General features: G+C 43.4%; 1 protein-coding gene and 1 long non-coding RNA gene across 5 annotated transcripts in view; both read left to right on the top strand.

Moving 5' to 3' along the window:
- Nucleotides 1-22,431, top strand: part of ACACA (acetyl-CoA carboxylase alpha) — a 290,224-nt gene that overhangs the window by 36,767 nt on the left and 231,026 nt on the right. The window contains exon 1 of one of the 4 annotated variants that reach the window (XM_045985479.1): nt 10,838-11,116. The exons of 2 other annotated variants lie outside the window; for them this stretch is intronic. The gene's annotated coding sequence lies outside the window, so the exon portion shown is untranslated. Of the gene's footprint in view, nt 1-10,837; nt 11,117-22,431 lie in introns of those variants that run through there. One more of the 4 variants, XM_045985476.1, reaches the window with a different exon arrangement.
- On the top strand, nt 6,316-8,184 carry LOC123929611. The gene is made up of 3 exons (XR_006815936.1): nt 6,316-6,449; nt 7,627-7,662; nt 8,005-8,184. It is a non-coding gene; the product is annotated as an uncharacterized LOC123929611 (long non-coding RNA).

The following is a 22,431-nucleotide window of genomic DNA, read 5'->3' on the forward strand; positions in this document are numbered from 1 at the left end:
TAGCAGAGAGTTTACATCTAGTGTAACACTCTGTAGACTTTGTGATAGCATAACTAGACAGATCAGATCATACAGCAGAAATGAGTATCTTTTTTCAAAAAATATTTTATTTATCCATTTGACAGAGAGAGACAGTGAGGGAACACCAGCAGGGGGAGTGGGAGAGGGAGATCAGGGAGCCTGACATGGGGCTTGATCCCAGGACCTTGGGAGCTTGACCCAAGCTGAAGGCAGACGCCTAACGACTGAGCCACCCAGATGTCCCCAATTTTAGTACATGTGCTGCCGAAGCGAGCCCAGATGTCCCCAGAAATGAAGCTCTATGCAGATCCTCTGCTGAAGTCATGAACCTCTGCAGTCTTTCTACTCATTCTAAATTTTCTTTATTGGAGCCAACATAGGTCTAGCTATGCATACGAAGGTCTTGGAGCCTGACACTCTGATAATGATGAGATGGCAGCTTGGGTCAAGGGATTTTTCATGAGGAAGTTCATGAGATCTGAGTCAAATTATAGTTTTAAATAGTACCCTGTTTCCTGGCTTTTTTTTTTTTTTTTTAAGATTTTATTTATTTATTTGAGAGAGAGCATGAGCAAGGAGAAGGTCAGAGGGAGAAGCAGACTCCCCGTGAAGCTGGGAGTCCCATGCGGGACTCGATCCCGAGACTCCGGGATCATGACCCGAGCCGAAGGCAGTTGTCCAACCAACTGAGCCACCCAGGCGTCCCTTCCTGGCATTTTAATTCAGGTTGAAATCTGGCTAAATTGAACTCAGGGGAAATCTTGATGGGGAAACAGAATGGAAAGAGATGTCACCAGAGGACAGCATGTTGCCTGAAATGTGGAAGAAGGGCTGAGCATTCAGTCACAGTGCCTTTCACCCTTTTGTTCAACAAGTATTGTGGGCCTACTGTGTGCCAGCCACTGTTCTGGCAGTGAGCCAGACCAAGTCTGTGTTCACATAAAGTGATGGGAAGCAGACAATAAATACAGCTGGAAAGAAAATAGTGCAGAGGGCTAATGATAAAACAAATGCAAATACAAGATAATTTCGAGGTTATGGTAGTTGTCGCAGAGCAGCAAACAGGTGGTGGTGAGGTGGTGAGGTGAAGGACACCCAGCAGAGGTTACACTTAACAGTGGTCACGACAGACTTCTCCAAGGAGGTGACATCTGAGCTAAGGAAACCGGGAGAGTGGATGGCTTAGAAGCCAATAAAGAAGAGTCTTGCCAAGAAGGAGTTAGGTGGTCAAGTGCAGAGAGGTTATGTAGAATAAAGACAGTATCAGTGGGTCTGACAGGCTTGTGACAGCAATTCCAGCGGAGTGGCGGAAGCAGGAGAGGGCTGAGAGGGAATTGAAGCTGAAGTAGTGTACATAACTTTTCAAGGTGTTTTGCTGCGGAAAGGAACAGAGAAGCAAGGCCACTGAGTGGAGGGAAGCTAAATGCCTCAGATCTCTATTGGCCCAGGGCAACCCTGTCTTACTCCTTTTTTCCCTCCAACTGCCTGATTCTCTTAGCAGGGCAGGTGGTTAGGGGAGAATAAAGGGCTCCATTGCCTTACCTTTCCTTTCCTTTGCTTTCATGATTTTTCCTTACTAGTTCCTTAACATGATTACATGAGTCTCTGCTCCGTTATATCAGACACTACCCCCCACCCCAACCCACTTTGCTTATTTGAAGTATTCTGTAGATTCTTTCCTTCCAAATGCCACGTTACAGTGCTGCCCCCTGGGAGCAGGGGTCGAAACGGATCTAGGGTTCACTGTTGTCATTCTGTGTCACAGGTGGCAGAAAAATTCACTCTTCCCCAAGGAAACCTTGTGCTTGGACAACGATAAAGAGGAAGAGTTTTCTTTTATCAATTTTCAGACCCTTCCCTTTTCCTTTGTGTCTCAAAAGCCTAAAAATCAGCCTGTGTGTTGGTGTAGCTATACTGTGGGATACAGAGAAGCAAGAGAGCTGCATTAACAAGGCAAAATATCTGGGTCTCTTTCTGTACTACTAGATATTTTGATTGGTTTTCGAAGTGTTTAGAGTATTTGTAGAGGAGAGGATTATCTCCCCTGATCTCCTTTCCCCACAGCAAAGATTTCTAATTTAGGAAGAAAAAAAAGGCCATAACGTAGGTGAGTTTTCTAATTGTGTAGATAAGAGATGTGACTCGAAGATAATTAGAAACTAGGACTGTGGCGCCTGGGTGGCTCAGTTGTTAAGTGTCTGCCTTCGGCTCGGGTCATGGTCCCAGGGTCCTGGGGTCGAGTCCCACATCGGGCTCCCTGCTCAGTGGGGAGCCTGTTTCTCCCTCTCCCACTCCTTCTGCTTGTATTCCCTTTCTTGTTGTGTCTCTGTCAAATAAATAAATAAAATATTAAAAAAAAAAAAGAAACTAGGACTGGATGGATTAATCAGGGTGGGTCTGTGGGAGGAGCACTTGATAAGAAGCCAGGGATTTACCTAGGTTCTAGATTATGCTCTGTAATTGACTGAATCCCTTTGGGTAAGTCGCTTAACTTCTCTGGCCTCTGTTTCAGTTTCTTGAAATGGTTAGGCAAGATGATTTTGAAGGCCTCCTACAGCTCTAAAATTATTATCTTAATAACGTGCTCTGCTCTCCTTTCTTTTAAAAGTGCATGCTTTGGGGTTGGTTGGTTTGGTTTCTTTTAAATTCTTTTATTGTGGAATGCATCATACATATGGAAGAGTACATATAACAAAAGTATATTTTTAATAATAACAGTAATAATAATGGGAACACTATGCAGCCATCACCCTAATGTAGAAATTGAACACCATCAGTGTCCTAGAAGCTGTTTATCTTCTTGTGATATACAAGTGATTACACTTTTCTTGCCCTCCTCCCAATCATTACTTACCCAAGCTTTTTAAAAATAGTGAACATCTGTATGTATATCACTAAAAATAGACTTTTTAATTTTTGCCTGCTTTGAACCTAAATAAACGTAATCATTCTTCATGTTTTTTAAAGTAAACTGTTTATTATGTACAACACAAAATGGATATTACCTCTCTTCATGACCTCTCCCAGTCACTACCTACTATCAGGAGTAACCCTTATCTAGACCTATACAGCCACACATGAGTTTTGCCTATTTTTGAACTCTGTATAGCAGGAAACATACTTTTTACCTGGATTTTTTTGCTCAACACCATACTTGTAAAATTCATCCGTACTTCATGGAGCAACAGTTTGTTCGCTCTACTTGTTTTGTAATAGTGCATTGTATGAATGCCTCACAATTCATGTACCCATTCTACTGCTGAGGCACATGGGGTTGTTTCCAGTTTGGGGTCAATTAACAATGTTCCCGGGCACATGTGAAAGTTTCTCCAGAGTATAAATTCAGAAATGGAAGCTGGGTTATAGGGTGGATAGGGTATGTTCAGCTTTACTAATTAATGCCAAACTCTTTTCTAAGACGTTGTCCCCGTTTATATTTCTGTCTGCAGTACATGAAAGTTCCTGTTGTCCCATGTCCTTGCCAAAGAGGCCAAAGAGCCTTTTCAGTGCAGTATAACCATGGGACTGAACAGGGCTCAGCCCGCCGACCCTTCAGCTGGTTTTCAGAAGCCTGGGCCACAGTCACTTCTCCTGTTTACTTGCTCCATCCAAATGAGGGTAAAGGATTCAAATGATTGCTAGGTCTCTGATCACATGCTCTGTTACTGGGAATATGGGCCTTGGGTGAGTGGGGTGGTGATTTTTTTTTTTTAATATATTTTATTTATTTGACAGAGAGAAATCACAACTAGGCAGAGAGGCAGGCAGAGAGAGAGGAGGAAGCAGGCTCCCCGAGGAGCAGAGAGCCCGATGTGGGGCTCGATCCCAGGACCCCGGGATCATGACCTGAGCTGAAGGCAGAGGCTTTAACCCACTGAGCCACCCAGGTACCCCAGGGTGGTGATTTTAATAACATAGTCATTCCTGAATGAAGTGAGCATCCGTAGGATACTTTGTTCTTATACAGAGCACTTGTAGGAGATGGAAGGGGGCACAGAAGGGAAAGGGGAAGCAGTATCTTCAGCGAGCTTGTTATGCTGCAAGCTCTGTGTTAGAGATTTTACATTTTGGCTATAACATTTCATCCAAAACACAAACCTTCCAAGGTAGCTATTATACCTCAGTTTTACAGACAAGGAAACTGAGGCTCAGTTTAATTTGCTCAAGGTCACACAGCTAATTATTGACAGAGTCAAGATCTGATTAAAGAGCCCAAGCTCTTTATGACATAGAACAAGTCCCTGCTGCTCTTGACGTATTTTGGCTTAGGTTGCCAGTTCTCATTTCTGCTTGCCTGTATTGACCCCCAAAACTATGCTGTTTGATTTATTATGGCCATTTCATTCCCTGATTGATTTATTTTTTAAAAAATATTTTTTTAGGGGCATCTGGGTGGCTCAGTGGGTTAAAGCCTCTGCCTTCATTCAGCTCAGGTCATGGTCCCAGGGTCCTGGGATTGAGTCCCGCATTGGGTTCTCTGCTCAGCCGGAGCCTGCTTCTCTCCCTCTGCCTGCCTCTCTGCCTACTTGTGATCTCTCTCTCTGTCAAAATAAAATCTTAAAAAAAAAGATTTTTTAAAAGATTTATTTATTTATTTTAGAGAGCCAGGAGGGGCAGAGGGTGAGGGAGAGAGAATCCCATGCTGACTCCCCACTGAGTGCAGAGCCTGATGCGGGCTCAGTCCCAGGACCGTTGAGATCATGACATGAGCAGATATCAAGAGTCGGCCACTCAACCGACTGGGCTCCCCAGGTGCCCCCTATTCATTGATTTTAATTAAAAAAAATTTTTTTTAGAGTTTTTTTTTCTTTTTCTTTTTTTTTTTAATTTGACAGAGATCACAAGTAGGCAGAGAGGCAGGCAGAGAGAGAGAGGAAGGGAAGTAGGTTCCCCATTGAGCAGAGAGCATGATGGGGGGCTTGATCCCAGGACCCTGGGATCATGACCTGAGCTGAAGGCAGAGGCTTTAACCCACTGAGCCACCCAGACGCCCCTATTCATTGATTTAAACTACATTTTATTTTCATTCATTTTTTTGTTTCCCTTATCCTTTCTTCCTTTTCATTTTCATTTTCATCAAGAAAATTCAGCACATTGGCAAAACAGCAGGTCCACTGATGAACAAAGCTTGTGTTGGGGACTTGGCTTTCTACCTGCTGGTCTGATGTGTTGACCAGAGGTGAGAGTAGAAAAGGACAGGAATATTGCAAAATCTTCTTTTTTTTTTTTTTTAATTTTACTTATTTATTTGACAGAGAGAGAGACAGATCACAGGTAGGCAGGGAGGCAGAGAGAGGAGGAAGCAGGATCTCCGAGGAGCAGAGAGCCCGATGTGGGGCTCGATCCCAGGACCCTGGGATCATGACCTGAGCCGAAGGCAGAGGCTTTAACCCACTGAGCCACCCAGGCGCCCCTGCAAAATCTTCTGCTCCAAGTTATGATACAGGAAAACTTTAAGACTGAAGAAAAGGATGAAAGGTAGTTGAGTGATGGCTCACTTTTCCTTGAAAGGAGAGGCTTGACAAAAGTTACTAATGTTGTATTTTATTATTTATTGTGTTGCATACAGAATAATACAATGAAGAGTGAGGGTAGTTGGGGTAGACAGGTGGAAATGCAAGAAAAAGCCTAGTCGGATATGTAAGGAGTAATGGAAATACTGGAAAAATCTGAAGAGAAGGTGAGGACAGGAATAGAAAGTAAACTCCTCAGGAACATTTTCACTGGTTTGCAGGAGAGTGAGGTCATAGATGAGAAAAATAAAGCTGATCAATATAAAGTGTGAAAATCCTAGCACTGGGCAAGACCTAAAAGAGTCATCTTGTCCATTAGATAAAAGGGCCCTTTAAACTTTAGCTGTTTAGTTGTGAGGACTTAGAAACATTAAAAAAAAAAAAAAAAAAAAGACCTTGGAGGTGTTGTGGAAGAAACAGCTTAGATTAGGTAACCACCAACTAAGGATAGGGACTAGGTGTTCAGGATTAAATAACAAGGAGGGAGGGAGTACTGAAATGCCTTCCTAAGTATCCATGTGAAAACCCAAGTGTCCATGCAAAAACATTGTGGTGAGTCTCCACTATGAACTCTGTCCTTCATTGTGTAATTCTACCTTTCATCATCAGGACCAGACTTATAAAGTGGCTTCCCTGGGGACATTTTTCTGACCTTCTGGTGTGAAGTTCCCTCAGGGACTTTACTGTGGACAAAACTGAATAGCTGACCAGAGCAATGAAGCCTAGTGTTCAGATAAGGTCTTTATGTCTTTTCCCCTTATTTCACAACTGGAGCCACAATTCTGGTCAAGGCGCTGACTTTCTTGATGAAGTCTTTTCGTCTATAAAGCAGCCAAATATCCTACTGGTGTCTTTGCCTCCCAGAGATGACATGAAGACGGATAAGCAGACATCAGGAGCAGAGTGGCCTCTCAGGTACTGAGCTAATCTTTATTTCAGTCAGTGAAGCACTTACTAATATCCATACCTAAGCCTACTCCAAGAGCTACAGAGGAGAGTACCAAACTGTAAGAAATGCTCTCTCTTTAAGATGATTAAAATTCAATTGGAGAGCTAAAACCAACATACACACAAAAAATGATAGTCTAATAAATGCAGAACCGTGTGGTGGTGACAAGATTGGTACAAGAATACGGAGGTGAGGTAGATCAGTGGAACCTGGAGAAGTAAAAGAGTTCTTCTTAGAGAAAATGGGACTTCCCAGGACTAGAAGGATTCAGAAAATAGGAGGGAGGAGGAACGAGTTTGCCAGCATCAGCAAAGGTAGGAATAGGCACAGCAAGACATGTTTCCTCTATCCTCTATTGAGCTTGCTACCTAAGGAATTTGGAACCATGGGCAACCACCCGGATAGGGACCTCTTCACGGTTCCTTTTCCTATTAAGGCACTTTCTTTCCTCCCTTGGTTTAACTCTGGCCTGACCTGAGAATTTCCTGTCTTAGAATTGCAAATGTAGGAGGCACAGGCTGTTTAACAGAGATACTGGCTGCGAAGAGGGAACAATAATGATAAGCCCTAAACTATTGTTCTCAAACTTCAGGGTGAATAATTGCTACTTTAAAAAGTCTGCAGTGGGGCTGGGAATCTGAATTTTAAACAAGCACCTAGTGATTCTATTTCAGAATCACTGGTCAGTGGAACATTGAGAAACACTGCCCTACACTAAAATAGAGTGGAAAATAAAGTGCCAGAATGGCTTGGACATCGACCCACATACTGTTATATATTTCAAGGCTTACCCATTTTTGAGAATTTATCCTCTCCCATCTGTGGCTTTTGTAAAATCCACATGGCTATCATCTAAGGAGCAAGACATGGACACTGTTTTGGTGTTTCGTTTTGTCTTCCTAGATTGTCATCACCTTAAAGACAGACTGCTTGGGAGTCTTCTTACTTTCCCCACAGTAGGGTGAGAGACCATCTTTAGGAGGGTTTTAAGATGAGTTTTCTAGGGCTGCCATAATAAAAAAAGCACAAACTGGTGGCTTAAACAACAGAGATTTATTTCTGCACAGTTCTGGAGGCTCTAAGTCGGAGATCAAGGTGTCTGCAGGGTTGGTCTCTTCTGAGGCTTCTCTCTTTGTCTTGTAGATGGCCATCTTCTCCAGCATAAGAGCCACCATCCTGGTAAGTGCCTCATCAGTTGTGATTCACAGATGGTCCTCCCTCTGTGCTTGTGTCCTAATCTCCTCGTCTTATAAGGACACAAGTCATTTGGAATTAGGGCCCACCTTAATTTGAAATTTTAATTTCTTCTTTAAAGATCCTATCCCCAAATACACTCACATTTTGAGGTAACAGGGGTTAGGACTTTCACATATGAATTTTGGGCCACAATTCAGCCCATGAGAGCCGTCTCGTTTCAGCTTCTAGGAGTGTGCCACTCCATTCACTCTCTTTTCTTCCACCTGTTAATCTTGTATAGTAAGTTCTCTCCACCCTTTGGCTGTCCTCCTCTGCTTCTTACAGATGTGTTGGCTTGTGTGGCAAGAACTCAGGGAACAGCTCTGAAGAGCCCATATAGAGATGGGCAGGTTGTGGCACGCACCAAACACAGCGCCGAGGAGCTGTTGAAATTGTAGAAGTGGGCGCCTGGGTGGCTCAGTGGTTTAAGCCGCTGCCTTCGGCTCAGGTCATGATCTCAGGGTCCTGGGATCGAGTCCCGCATCGGGCTCTCTGCTCGGCAGGGAGCCTGCTTCCCTCTCACTCTCTCTGCCTACCTCTCTGCCTACTTGTGATCTCTCTCTGTCATAAATAAAAAAATAAAATCTTTAAAAAAAAATTGTAGAAGTATTGTTTTAAAGACGTAGTTCTCTGCCCATTTATCTTAACATTTGATGATAACTAGATCTTTATGTGAGCTGTCTGGGGATGTTCTAACTCATCCTTTGTTTTCTCCCACTGTAGTTCTTTCATCAGACCTTTCCTTGTCTGGTTCTTCTTGGGGCCCAATTACTTCCAATATTCAGTGAGGACAAAAGCAGAATAAGGGCTTGCTGAAATTTCCCATAAGGACAGTTTCTGAGAGAAAGCCCCCCTGGTTTTGCACTGCTCCTAAGGCTGATAAATAGCAACACCACTAAGAAACACTTTGGGGCAAAGTTCCTATTATTTAATAAGAAATAGGAAAGGCACATGAAAAGTAAAAGAGGCAGTCTCAAGATTTTTAGTTCTTTCCGAAGTCTTTTCCTGCCAGCACTACTAGAGAGAGGCAAATCTTCCCTTTTCTTGGGGCCTTTTTTTCCCCCTAGTCAGTCAAGCCAAACATCTTGTTAAACCAGGAAGTTATGCTCAATTATCTTAAAAAAAATTTTTTATTTAAAAATTATTTTTTAAGGATTTTATTTATTTGACAGAGAGAACGAGAACAGCAGAGGGAGAGAGAGAAGCAGACTTCCTGCTGAGCAGGGAGCCCTACACAGGGGTTGATCCCAGGACCCCAGGATCATGACCTGTGGCACAGGCAGACACTTAACCAACTGAGCCACCCAGGTGCCCCCAAAAATTAAAAAAAACTTTTTGTATCATTTTAAAATTCTAGTTAACATATCTGTTCATTGACAGATGCATCCAATGACACAGTTATTGTGAAATGTATAAATATATAAATATACAAATATGTATATATATAAAAATATATATATTTTTTATATAATATATATATTTTATATATTATATACATTTAATATACTTAATATATAAATATATATTTATACATTTCACAATATATAAATATACATATTTGTATATTTATATATTGTGAAATGTATAAATATATATTTATATATTAAGTATATTAAATGTATATAATATATAAAATATATATTTATAAATATATAAATAGTTCACTGCTCTGTAAAGTCCAAATCTTTCCAAATTTCTGTTTCCAGTCCCTTTAAAGTAGGTTGGTAAACTCAGAGAAGCCACCACCAAGGTATTATGAGTCCTAGGTGAATATTATTCTTGTTGTTCAATCTTCCCATCTTTCTGCTTCTGTCCAGGAACTTCTGACCTCAAATGTGTATTTCTTTCTTTTTTTTTTTTTAAAGATTTTATTTATTTATTTGACAGAGAGAAATCACAAGAGAGGCAGGCAGAGAGAGAGGAAGGGAAGCAGGCTCTCTGCTGAGCAGAGAGCCCGGTGTGGGACTTGATCCCAGGACCCTGAGACCATGACCTGAGCTGAAGGCAGCGGCTTAACCCACTGAGCCACCCAGGTGCCCTCAAATGTGTATTTCTACCCTAGTCACTTTTCACCCTCTGGCATAGAGCTGCTTCTCACCAAATCATCATTCACCATACCTCTCCAGACCCTTAGCACAAGCCTGTGTAAAGATCAGGAACGTACTCTGGGTACTTCATTAAATTCTTGTAAGGAGTTAAACTCACCCCATTTTTCTGAAGCAATTTTCTTTCTTTTCCACCCAAGAAGTGTACTATAAACTGGGACTCTCTCCTGTTACTGTTACTTCTCAACAGCCACCATGAATGTCTTGCTATGAAGTAACTGGCAAAGCTAGAGAAGTTGGTTGGCTCCTGTTCAATGACTTGGTGTAACTACAATGGAGTTTGGGAAGCAAGCTCCATACCGAGAAATCGGGAATTTACTGTCCTCTATTTTACCTGCTAAAGGCAGGCAGGAAGGACTGTTGTCCATTGGCATTCTGCCCTTCTTCCTGAGCTTCCTTTGCTGAGGCTTTCCCTCAATGCACCAGGATCCTGCACCTCAGAATCCTTTGGGGTGGGCTGCTTTGGAGCTGCTGAGCTAGCCAGGGGGCTGGTGGTGTTGTTCCAGAATAGGGGTTCTTTAGCCTGTACCAACTCTGAAACCAGCCTATGTGATCCTGGGTACTTCATGGGTGCAGTGCCCACCTCTTCAAGGGGTTAGTATTGAAAACGGTAAGGTCCTTCCGTGCCAGAACACTGCCTATCCCGCTCAGTCCTCTTTGGTTCCGGACTCCCTTCCCGAGCTGCAGGCCTGCTGGCCCCTCACTTTCTGCGGCCCGGGCGCCTCTCTCCCTCCTGGGAGGTGCACGTGGGGCCATTTCCCTCACCCCACCTCTCCGCCGGAGGGGAGGAGCAGGCCGGCCGGCCCCGCCCCCGCCCCAGGCAGAGTGGGCGGCGAAGGCCGAGCCGGGGGCGCCGAGACCGCCCGGGACCCGCCCGCCCTCTCGCCGCTGGGCCCCGAATGGCAGAGCGGCGCTCGGACCATCCGCATCGCCTCACGTCGCCCCGCCCCACGTCGCCCTCTCATTGGCTGTCGCCCGGCCCTCGGGTCCCGCGCCTCTCCTCGAGGCCGGCCAGACCGCGCGGTAGCCGGGAGCGGGGTCGGAGGTGAACAGCCCGGAGTAACCCCGGACGTAGTCACCTCATGGTGCTCGCAAGCTGAGGTGGGAGGCAGGGGCGGGGCGGGGGCGGGGCCGCCTTCCGTGAGGCCCCGCCCCTTCCCCGTGAGCCGGGCCGGCCTGGTGCTGCGCGCCTGTCAGCCATCGCCGGAGCTGCCGGCGTCTCCTCCCGCCCAGTACTGCCTCTGCGCAGGGGCTGCCCGGCACCGCCGGCCCGCGGTCGCCTCCACCCTGAGGTGAGGTGAGGGTCGCTCCAGAGCCCGTGGTCCGGGATCTGGAAAGGCCGGGGCACGGGGAGGGGCGGTGGCAGCGGGGGGGGCCGCCTCCCATCTTGCGCCCGCACGCGGCCCGGGCTCCATCCCGTCCGGACTTGTGGGGGCAGCCCGGACCTCTCCGCAGCTCTGGGCCCTTGAGTACCCACTGTGGGGAGACGCAGAAGGGTCTAGGGTCCCGGAGTGGGGAGTGGGAGTTCAGACCCCGGAATTGGGAGTCGTACAGTCCAGGGCCTCTTAAGGAGGGACTGGGGTGTCTGCCGGGAGCTTGCCACCATCCTCCTCCCCAGCCTTGGCGTGGGCTGATTCCTTCCAGACCTCTCTCCAATCCGACCCGGCGCTCGGGAGAGGGGGAAGACCCACGTGGGAGAGGGATGTTGAGGATTAGGTCCAGTTGCATTGAAAGTCGTCTTTCTCGCGGAGTGGGGTGTGGGGTGCAGAGCCCCTGGCTACTCTGTACCGTGGTGGGAGCCAGGTCAGGCGAGTTTTCCTTTGCCAGTTCTTGCTCCCGGGATTTTATGTTTTGTGTGAGGGACGTAGTAGATATACACACCTGCTGTTACTCTCCTTCCCGTTTGCTGTACTGATCCAGGGAAGCTATTGGAGACAGAACGTAGGAAAAGTGTTATGTGAAACTAACGATTTCAGAGGGAAATGTGCGTGAAGGGCCTGCCTGGGTCAGTGCCAACATTATTTTGGATTTGAAGACGAGAAAGTAGCCACTAGTGTACACTTGGAATCAGTTGTAAATATCAGGGACTTCTGTAGGCCTTGTGGGTTTTATAGAAGTATGTAAGAATATAACTACTCAGGTAGGGGAAATACTTTAATTTCAGATATTTTTTGTTTGGGGGTCTAAGTTTAGGATGGAAATCAAAAGACCCTAGGACTTCCTGATTTTATCTCTGCTTAAGCAGCGTTTCTATAATTTCCCAGCGTGTGGTGGAATAAACCTAATAATTTGGTCTTCAGTCTCAGAAGTTGGTCCCCTTGACTTTTTCCATTCATTTTTTTCCCAAGCCAAAGTGCAGACTGAGAAGCATGCTTGGGTTACCTGGTTTCTTCTTCCTCAGGGAGTAGGAATTCTCTGATTTTCTTCTTTTGGGGGATGCCTTGGATGCCTGTAATGAGGAATTCTGTGTTATTTGACAGGCACTCCCCCCCCCCCAACATTTTGTTTATTTGATAGAGAAAGAGAGAGCACATGCAGAGGGAGCTGGAGACAGAGAAGTAGGCTTCCCATTGAGCAGGGAGCTGGTATGGGGCTGGATCCCCAGGACCCTGGGATCATGATCTGAGTTGAAGGCAGACGCTTAACTGGCTGAGCAACACCAGATGCCCCTTGACAGGTGCTTTTAAGGAAAGTATTGTGGTCCAGTAGAGTAGGACAGCAGCTGCAGTGTCCAGGTGGGCGCCAACTTGCTAGTCTTCCCATTTCTCTTGCCTCAGTTTCCTTTTTTCTTTTCTTTTTTTTTTTTAAAGATTATTTATTTATTTATTTGATAGAGAGTGAGAGAGAGAATGACAGGAGAGAAGGTCAGAGGGAGAAGCCGACTTCTCATGGAGCTGGGAGCCCGATGCGGGACTCGATGCGGGGATTCCGGGATCATGACCTGAGCTGAAGGCAGTCGCTTAACCAACTGAACCACCCAGGCGCCCAGTTTCCTTTTTTCTAATTGCAGGCGGACTGTTGTGAATCCAAGAATAATTAAACATTGTAAAGTGATCATATGAAAGTTGTTCATGGCATAGTATTAATTTACAAATCTGCCTGTGTTTGTGTTGCAGTTTTGTTTTTAAAGATTTTATTTTAAGTAATCTCTACACCCAAGTCACATGTTTCACTGACTGAGCCAGCCAGGTGCCCCACAAGTTTTGGTTTGAATCACCAGTGCAGAATAGAAATAACATCGAGCATAAGGTTTAATTGTTTTAAAATGAGAGGAAAGGTAGGGAAATGATGGCATTTGGATTAATGAACTTACAGTTCAGATAATGACTAGGTTATGTCAAAGAACTGGCATTTTGAAAGCTGGGCTCAGAACTCTCTCATCTGATATTGACCTCTTAAATGCTGTGAACTGGTTCAGGTATAGATCACTATGTAACATTCTATTTCCTTTTCAGTCAATGACTAGGAAATTTTTTTTCTTACCTGTCACACAGACTGGTTTAACAGGTCTGGGGCTAGTGTTTTTCTTTCTTTAGAAAAAAATTTTTTGATAGCTAATATCCTAATAGTCTTGGTTGAAGAAAGAAGTAAAATAAAATTTGTTGGAATTAGAAATTGGTATTTCTTATTTTTTTTTAAGATTTTATTTATTTTAGAGAGAGAAAAAGTGCACCCACATGGGGAGTGGAGGGGCAAAGGGAGAGAGAGGGAGAATCCCAAGCAGATGCCCCACTGAGCACGGAGCCCAGCCCCGGGGTTGAACTCACAATTCTGAGATCAAGACCTGAGCTGAAATCAAGAGTTGGACGCTTAGCCGACTGAGCCACCCAGGTGTCCCTACTTTAGGAATTTTCTTGTCCAGTTTTCTACTCATTATGAGAGTATTTTATCTGATACTCCTGCTGAAGACGTCCAACTATAGGCTAACCTACTATATCATCTAACCTAATGCATCACAGGGCAACTAATTTTTCAGAGTTCTTCATTATTTTCAACTTAAAACTATCTCCCTAAAACCACATAAGATGCTGTAATTCCGGGCGCCTGCCTGGCTCAGTCGGTTAAGGTTAAGCGTCTGCCTTTGGTTTAGGTCATGATCTCAGGGTTCTGGGATTGAGCCCTGTGTCAGGCTCTCTCTCCCTCTGAGGCTCCCCTCTCTGCTTGTGCATGCTCTCTCTCTCAAATAAATAAATAAAATCTTTAAAAAAAATAAAGATGCTGTAATTCCAGGAGGATTAGAAATGTCTGTCTTTTTTTTTTTAAGATTTTATTTATTACTTGACAGATCACAGGCAGAGGGGCAGGCTTGGGGGTGGGGGGAGAAGCAGGCTCCCTGCTGAGCAGAAAGCCCTATATGGGCTCAATCCCAGGACCTTGAGATCATGACCCAAGCCGAAGGTTTAACCCACTGAGCCACCCAGGCACCCTAGAAATGTCTGTTTTAACCTGTAAATTTCTCCATCTCTGCTGGGTAATGTAACCTACAGTTCCTTAATACATCCAGGGGACATGGCGGGGGGGGGGGGGCAAAAAAAATTAAGCAATATTTCTTCAAGGAAGAAATTGTTCTTATCTTTGAGACCCTGGAAGGCTGCTGACATACTTCAATCAGGGCTCCTGCTTATTCTGAATGTTCTATGAAATAATATTATGAGGATGAGGGGCACCTGGGTGTGTCTGTCTTCACCTGAGGTCATAATCCCAGGGTCCTGGGATCAAGCCCTATGTTGGTCTTCCTGCTTGGCGAGGAGCCTGCTTCTCCCTAGCTCTAGCCTGTCGCTCCCCCTGCTTGTGGTCTCTCCCTGTCAAATAAATAAAATTGTAAAAAAAAAAAAATTACGAGGACAGATTGATTCATAATCCCAGAGCTTTTGGAATTCACAAAATGGCTTTTTACCTAGAGACCTCTAAATGTTTCTAGGGGATAATAATTTGAAATAAGCACACGGCTCCTTTCTCCTGGTTTTGTAACTCCAATGTTCATTTGAATTCCTAGGGAACGCTCAACCAGCAAAAGCCTAGTGTTTACACAGCATTGTGTGGGATGGAGGGTGGTGGATCTAAAACAATCAGAAGAGATAACTTTCTCAGCTTCATTGAGGAGGTAACTCGTAGTCAATTATACAGTAACACAGAGTAAGAAATAAGTGAATGACATACCTGTTGTCTACTTAAATGCTCAGGTAGATATGAAATAAGGTATCAGAGTGGCATGGAATTTGGTAAAGTTTTTAAATAAACTTATTTGAAAATCCTCAGTTGCTAACATATGAGTAATACATATGAAGATGTACAGTTCAGTATTAAATATGTTTATAACCTCGTGCACCTCTTACTACCACCCATCTCTAAAACTTTTTCATCTTGTGAAACTGAACCTCTGTACCCATTAAACAATAGTTCCCCATTCTCTGCTTCCCCCAACTCCTGCCGACTACCATTCTACTTCCTGTCCATATGATTTTGACTAAGTACCTCATGAAGTAGAATTAAACAGCACTTGTCTTTTTGTGACTGACTTGTTTCACTTAGCATAATGTCCTCAAGATCCATCCATATTGCATATTGCAGAATTTCCTTCCATTTGAAGGCTGAATAACATTTCATTGTATGTCTATATCACATTTTGCTTACCCATTTATTCTTTGGTGCAAACTTGGCTTTTTCCGTATTTAAGCTATTATGAGTAATGCTGCTATAAACATGGATCTATAGATATACCTTTGAGAGCTTTTATTCAGTTTTTTGGGGTATAAATCCCAAGTGGAATTGGTGGATTTTACAGTAATTCTATTTTTAATCTTTTGAGGAACCACCATACTGTTTTCCTTAGCAGCTGTACCACTATACATTCCCACTGATGGTCCCCAAGGATTCCAGTTTCTCCACATCCATGCCAACACTTTTTTTTGCTTTTCTGAGGGTAGCCATCCTGATGGGTATGGGTTGGTATCTTATTGTAGTTTTGATTTGCATCTCCCTAACGATTAGTGATGTTGAGCATATTGATGTGCTTATTGGCCACTCATATATCTTTTTTGGAGAAATTTCATTTTAAGTCCTTTGCCCATTTTCCAATTGGGATTGAGTTTTAGGAATTCTTTATATATTCTGGTGGGACGCCTGGGTGACCCAGTCAGTTAAACGTCTGCCTTCAGCTCAGGTCATGACTCCAGGGTCCTGGGATCGAGTTCTGCATTGGGCTCTTTGCTTGGCGGGGAGCTGGCTTCTCCCTCTGCCTGCCTCTCCCCCTGCTTGTGTGCGTGCTCGCTCTCCCTTTCTCTCTTTGACAAATAAATAAATAAAAATCTTATAAAAATGAAATATTAGGAGTTCTTTATATATTCTGGATATTAATCTCTTACTGAATACATGATTTGCAAATATTTTCTCCTATTTTTTTCAGTATCTTTTAGTATCAATTTATTTTAAGATTTTATTTTTGTTTAATTTTTTATTTTTTTATAAACATATAATGTATTATTAGCCCCAGGGGTACGGGTCTGTGAATCGCCAGGTTTACACACTTCACAGCACTCACCATAGCACATACCCTCCCCAATGTCCATAAACTACCACCCTCTCCCAAACCCCTTCCCATATTTTCTCCCATTTTTTGGTCTACCTTTTTACTCTGTTGATAGTGTCTTTTGATGTACAATTATTTTTTAAATTTTCAAGAAATCCAATTTGTCTGTTTTTTCTTTTGTTAAGCTAGCTCTTGGTGTCATATCCAAGATATCTTTTCCAATTTCAATGTTATGAAGCTTTCGTCCTGTTTCTTCTAAGAGTTTTATTGGTTTAGGTTTTACTTTAAAGCCTTGACGCATTTTGAGTTAATTTTTTAATATGGTGTTAGGGAAGGGTCCAATTTCATTTGTTTGTATGTGGAGATCCAGTTTTCCCAGCACCATTTTTTGAAAAGTCTGTCCTACATTAATGGTCTTAGCATCCTTGTCAGATATCATTTGACCATATATGGGAGGGTTTATTTCTGGGCCTTCTTTTTTTAATTGAAATATAATTAACATACAATGTTATATTAATTTCAGGTGTATAATATAATCAGTAATTCTAAACATTACTCAGTGCTCATCATGATAAGTGTACTCTTGATCCCCCTCACATGTTTCACCCATTCCCCACCCACCTTCCCTCTGACAACCATCAGCTTCTTCTCTGTATTTAAGAGTCTGTTTTATTATTTGTGTCTCTCTTTTTTTTTTAAGATTTTATTTATTTATTTGACAGATTGAGAGAGCACAAGTAGGCAGAGCAGCAAGGAGAGAGAGAGAAGCAGGCTTTCCGCTGAGCAGGGAGCCCGATTTGAGGCTTGATCCCTCGACCTTGAGATCATGACCTGAGCTGAAGGCAGGTGCATAACCGACTAAGCTACCCAGGTGCCCCTGTAGTAAGTTTTAAAATTAGGAAGCATGAGTCTTCCAGTTTTGTTCTACTTCAAGATTTTTTTTGGCTATTTGGGGGTCCCTTGGAATTCCATATGAATTTTAGAACAGGCTTTTCTATTTCTGCAAAAAACATTTCTACATGTAAAATTGTATAAAATCATGTCACCTGTTCCCTCCCCCAATTTTTAACATTTTCTATTTCCGCAGAATCCCTTTTTTCTAGTTGCATTTTCTTTCTCAAGTTGTTTTTGATTCTTTCATTTTGGGGTTTTTTTTCAGATATACAGTAATCTTTAATTGTCTGCTTAATTTTAACAGAGGTGATTGAAAAGCTAATTCAAGCTTGTGAGAATGTGCACGAGGCTGGTTGACTATTAAGTTTTTTGTTTTTTTTTTTAAGAGAGACACAGCAAGAGGGGGAACGCAAGTGGGGGAGTGGGAGAGGGAGAAGCAGGCTTCCCACTGAGCAAGGAGCCCGATACGGGACTCGATCCAAGGACCCTGGGATCATGACCTGAACGGAAGGCAGTCGCTTAACGACTGAACCACCCAGGGCCCCCGACTATTAACTTTCTTATAGGGTGATCTGGTGGGGCATCTTTTTTTTTTTTTTTAAGATTTTATTTATTTATTTGACAGAGAGAGATCACAAGTAGGCAGAGAGAGAGAAGCAGGCTCCCTGCAGAGCAGAGAGCCCGATGCGGGGCTTGATCCCAGGACCCCAGGATCATGACCTGAGCTGAAGGCAGAGGCTTTAACCCACTGAACCACCCAGGTGCCCCAAGTGGGGCATCTTAATTAGTGAACTCCAGTGTTACTTTTTGAGGTTTTTTTATTCTCTTGGTCTAGTTAGATTCGGCAAAGAAGGATCTTCTTATTTCCCTCCTGGCTGGTGAAAATTGGGGAAAGAATGCTGGAAGCTCTTACTCAATATGCCTACTTAATTTCTGCATTTTCAACATGGTGCTCTCCCCTTTACTGTTGGTGGTATCCCCCAGTCTAGAAACCTCATGTTTAACCCTCTCTAGAGAATAAATCTCCAGTCTTTTATCAGGATGGTAGAACAGCAGACACCTGGCTTTACTAGTTGAGAAGAAAATCAAAGCATCTGACGCCTCTTAAACAAGGTTTCAACCAGATCCTCTTTCAACCAGATCCATCATTCACTTTCATTTTCTGAACATTTTCAAGATTCTTTGATATAAAGTATATTGATTTTGAGTTTACCACAGATGTTTATGATTTAGTTTCTCAGGTTTGTGTAGTCATTTATCATGTTTCCATCTCTTTCCAAGAAAAGTATCTTGCTGTTGTCTCCCCTGACTTTCTTTTGTGGGGAGGGGGACAATTGGGAAGGAGATGGAGGTCTTTTGTGAATTACACCTTTTTAAAAATTCCTTACATATGTATGTGTTTATTTATTTAAAGATTTTATTTATTTCTTTGACAGAGATCACAAGTAGGCAGAGAGACAGGCAGAGAGAGAGAGGAGGAGGAAGGAGGCTCCCTGCTGAGCAGAGAGACACCCCCCCCCCCCCGCCCCGCGGGGCTTGATCCCAGGATCCTGGGGCCATGACCTGAGCCAAAGGCAAAGGAGTTTAACCCACTGAGCCACCCAGGTGCCCCACTTTTTTTTTTTTTTTTAAGATTTTATTTATTTATTTGAGAGAGGGAGAGAAAGAACATGTACCAGGGGGAAGAGAAGCAAAAGGAGAGGCAGACTCCCCACTGAGCAGGGAACCCAAGGACGTGGAGCTTAATCTTAGGACCCTGGGATCGTGTCCTGAGTGACCTGAGCCGAAGGCAGATGCTTAACGGAGTGAGCCACTCGGGCCCCTTTACTTTTGTTTTTTTTAGTAGGATTTTAGGTGGGAACAAAATGGGTATGTCTTTAACCTACCATCTTTATCCAGAAGTTTGCAAAGGCTTCTTTAAAGTTTTCTTGGAATACCCAGAAACTTTTTTTTTTAAAGATTTTATTTATTTATTTGACAGACAGAGATCACAAGTAGGCAGAGAGGCAGGCAGAGACAGAGAGAGGGGGAAGCAGGCTCCCTGCCGAGCAGAGAGCCCCATATGGGGCTCATCCCAGGATCCTGGGACCATGACCTGAGCCAAAGGCAGAGGCTTTAACCCACTGAGCCACCCAGGCAGGCGCCCCAGAAGATCCAGAAGCTTTTACCAGCTTTTTTCTTGAGAAATAGTCTCTATCCCTGGCCTGAGAAATGAAGAATAGAATAGACAATTACACAATGTTATTTTCTCTGACTCTTTTGCCCTAAGGAAATATACTCTTGTTTAAAAACAAACAAACCCAAAAAGTCTCCAGCTGGCTCTTGAAGGAAATTACCTCAAACTCTTGAAGCCAATCAGGTCTGGTATTCCTCATAAGCCTTTGTATTCTACCATCTGGAGTTTCATTTGATGGCTCCTTCGACTTGGAGGGCTCTTTCCTCTCTGTCCTTCTTTATATCCCAGTTCTTCATCATCATTAATGTGTTCCCGCTCTGGGAAGTCTTCCATGATCCCTGTCCTCACCATTACCACCTCCAAGTTTGGATAAAGTATCTTTTTTGTGTTTCTTTTTTTTTCTCTTTTCCTTTTTTTTTTTTTTTAAAGATTTTATTTATTTATTTGACAGAGAGAGAGACAGCGAGAGAGGTAACACAAGCAGGGAGAGTGGGAGAGAGAGAAACAGACTCTTGGCGGAGCAGGGAGCCGGATGCGGGGCTGGATCCCAGGACCCTGGGATCATGACCTGAGCCAAAGGCAGAGGCTTTAACCCACTGAGCCACCCAGGCGCCCTCTTTTTTGGGTTTCTACACGTGGCAATTATTATACTACTATTATTGTCTGTGTCTTTAGGTATCTATAGCATTTTTGCTAGGGACCAAATCTTTTTTATCCTTTAGTATACATCAGCCATCTCACTATAAGAGACACAAGTGCTTGTTGTTTTAAGGTTTAAAACTTGGGGCACATGAGTGGTTCAGTTGGTTAGGCATCTGCGTCTTGGCTTTGGCTCCGGTCACGATCTTGGGGTCATGGGATTGAGCCCTGAGGTGGGCTCTGTGCTCAGCTTGGAGTCCGCTTGAGAGTCTTTCCTTTTCCCTCTCTCTACCCCTCCACTCCTCCTCCAGCTCAGGGACCTGTATGCTTCTGTATGCACACACTCTCTCTAAGTAAATAAATAAATAAAATCTTTAAAATTTAAAACTTGCAGGAAAATAACATGGGGTTTTAAACAAACCTCTCATGGTTACTGAATTAATACGAAAATCCGTTTAAAAGTTCACCAGTAAAATGACAAAAATGAAAAAGGCAAATTGAGTGATTGTTTTTGAAGGAATTTAAATGAAGTTACTATGACTTAAAAGGCAAGGACATGTCTCATCTTGGATACTTTTTTTTTTTTTAAAGATTTATTTATTTGTCAGAGAGAGAGAGCCCACAAGCAGAGGGAGAAGCAGGCAGAGGGAGAAACAGGCTCCCCACTGAGCAAGGAGCCTGATGTGGGACTTGATCCCAAGACTCTGGGATCATGACCTGAGCCGAAGTTAGATGTTTAACTGACTGAGCTACCTGGGTGTCCCCAGCTTGGATGTTTTTATCAGTGGCTATGAAAAGTAATTGATGCCTCTTTATTAGAATCACTTGGAAGATGGCATCACTTGAGTTCAAGGGAAATGTCTTAAATAAGTTTGGTAAAAATCTGTTCTGTTTTATTTAGAGAAATATCCCTGGGTGAAATGCAGGCTGACTCTTAAATAAGTACATTAGCTATAATTAGCTTTATTCCATTTTCAAGCACATAGGGTATAGTTTGGGAGCCTTCCGCAGATAGTTTGGAGTTTCTAACAAAGTTCAAGAACATTTTAAACACTTTTTTTTTACATAAAAGAGAATTTGACAATTTGGTCTAATAAAGAAAATTTTTATTTGGATAAGCAGAATGTACTACCACTCTGGGGAAAGGCATGCTTTTGGAGGTGGTAAGACAGGAGCTATATGACCCTTCTCCAGAAATTATCTCGATTCTTTGTCTTCTTTCTAGAGAAAAGGATCTTAATCTGGTTCATGGCAAGACTTTAGGGGTCCTAAACTTGTATGCAAGCAGAATTTTGTGTGAGGGTGCATTTTTGTCAAGAAAGAGTCCATAAGGGGCGCCTGGGTGGCTCAGTGGGTTAAAGCCTCTGCCTTCAGCTCAGGTCATGGTCCCAGGGTCCTGGAATCGAGATCCACATTGGGCTCTCTGCTCAGTGGGGAGCCTGCTTTCTCCTCTCTCTCTGCCTGCCTCTCTGCTACTTGTGATCTCTGTCTGTCAAATAAATAAATTAAAAAAAGAGTCCATAGCTTTTATCAGAATTCTTTTTTTTTTTTAAGATTTTATTTATTTATTTGACAGAGATCACAAGTAGGCAGGGTGGGGGGGGGAGTAGGCTCCCCGCTGAGCAGAGAACCTGATGTGGGTCTTGATTCCAGGACCCTGGGATCATGACATGAGCTGAAGGCAGAGGCTTTAACCCACTGAGCCACCCAGGTGCCCCCCCCCCTTTTAAAAGATTTTATTTATTTATTTGACAGACAGAAATCACAAGTAGGCAGAGAGGCAGGCAGAGAGAGAGAGAGAGAGGGAAGCAGGCTCCCTTGGAGCAGAGAACCCGCAGATTTCTAATAGTGTCTTGACTTAAGAAAGTTTAAGAACCTTTGGTTTAAGTGTTAAGTCACTGTGGCTCTAAGACTTTTTTGATGTACATATAACTGATACAAAAATTCAAAAAACAATATTTGTTCGTATAAAGTACAGTATACTCTTAACATCTTCTGTTCTATTTCATTTTTTTTAGAAGATTTTATTTATTTATTTATTTGTGAGAGAGAGAGATCACCAGCAGTGGGGAGGGGTAGAGGGAGAAGCAAGATCATTAGTTGAAGGCAGATGCTTAACTGTCTGAGCCACCCAGGCATCCTGTTCTATTTCATTTTTAATGACCTTTTTTTTTTAAGATTTTTAAAAAATCTATTTATTTAACAGAGGGAGATCACAAGTATGCAGAGAGGCAGGTGGGGTGGGGGCAGGGGAAAGCAAGCTCTCTGCTGAGCAGAGAGCCCAATGCAGGACTTGATCCCAGGACCCTGAGATCATGACCTGAGCCGAAGGCAGAGGCTTAACCCACTGAACCACCCAGGCGCCCTTT

Source organism: Meles meles, chromosome 18, assembly GCF_922984935.1.
Source record: "Meles meles chromosome 18, mMelMel3.1 paternal haplotype, whole genome shotgun sequence".
Classification (NCBI taxonomy): domain Eukaryota; kingdom Metazoa; phylum Chordata; class Mammalia; order Carnivora; family Mustelidae; genus Meles; species Meles meles.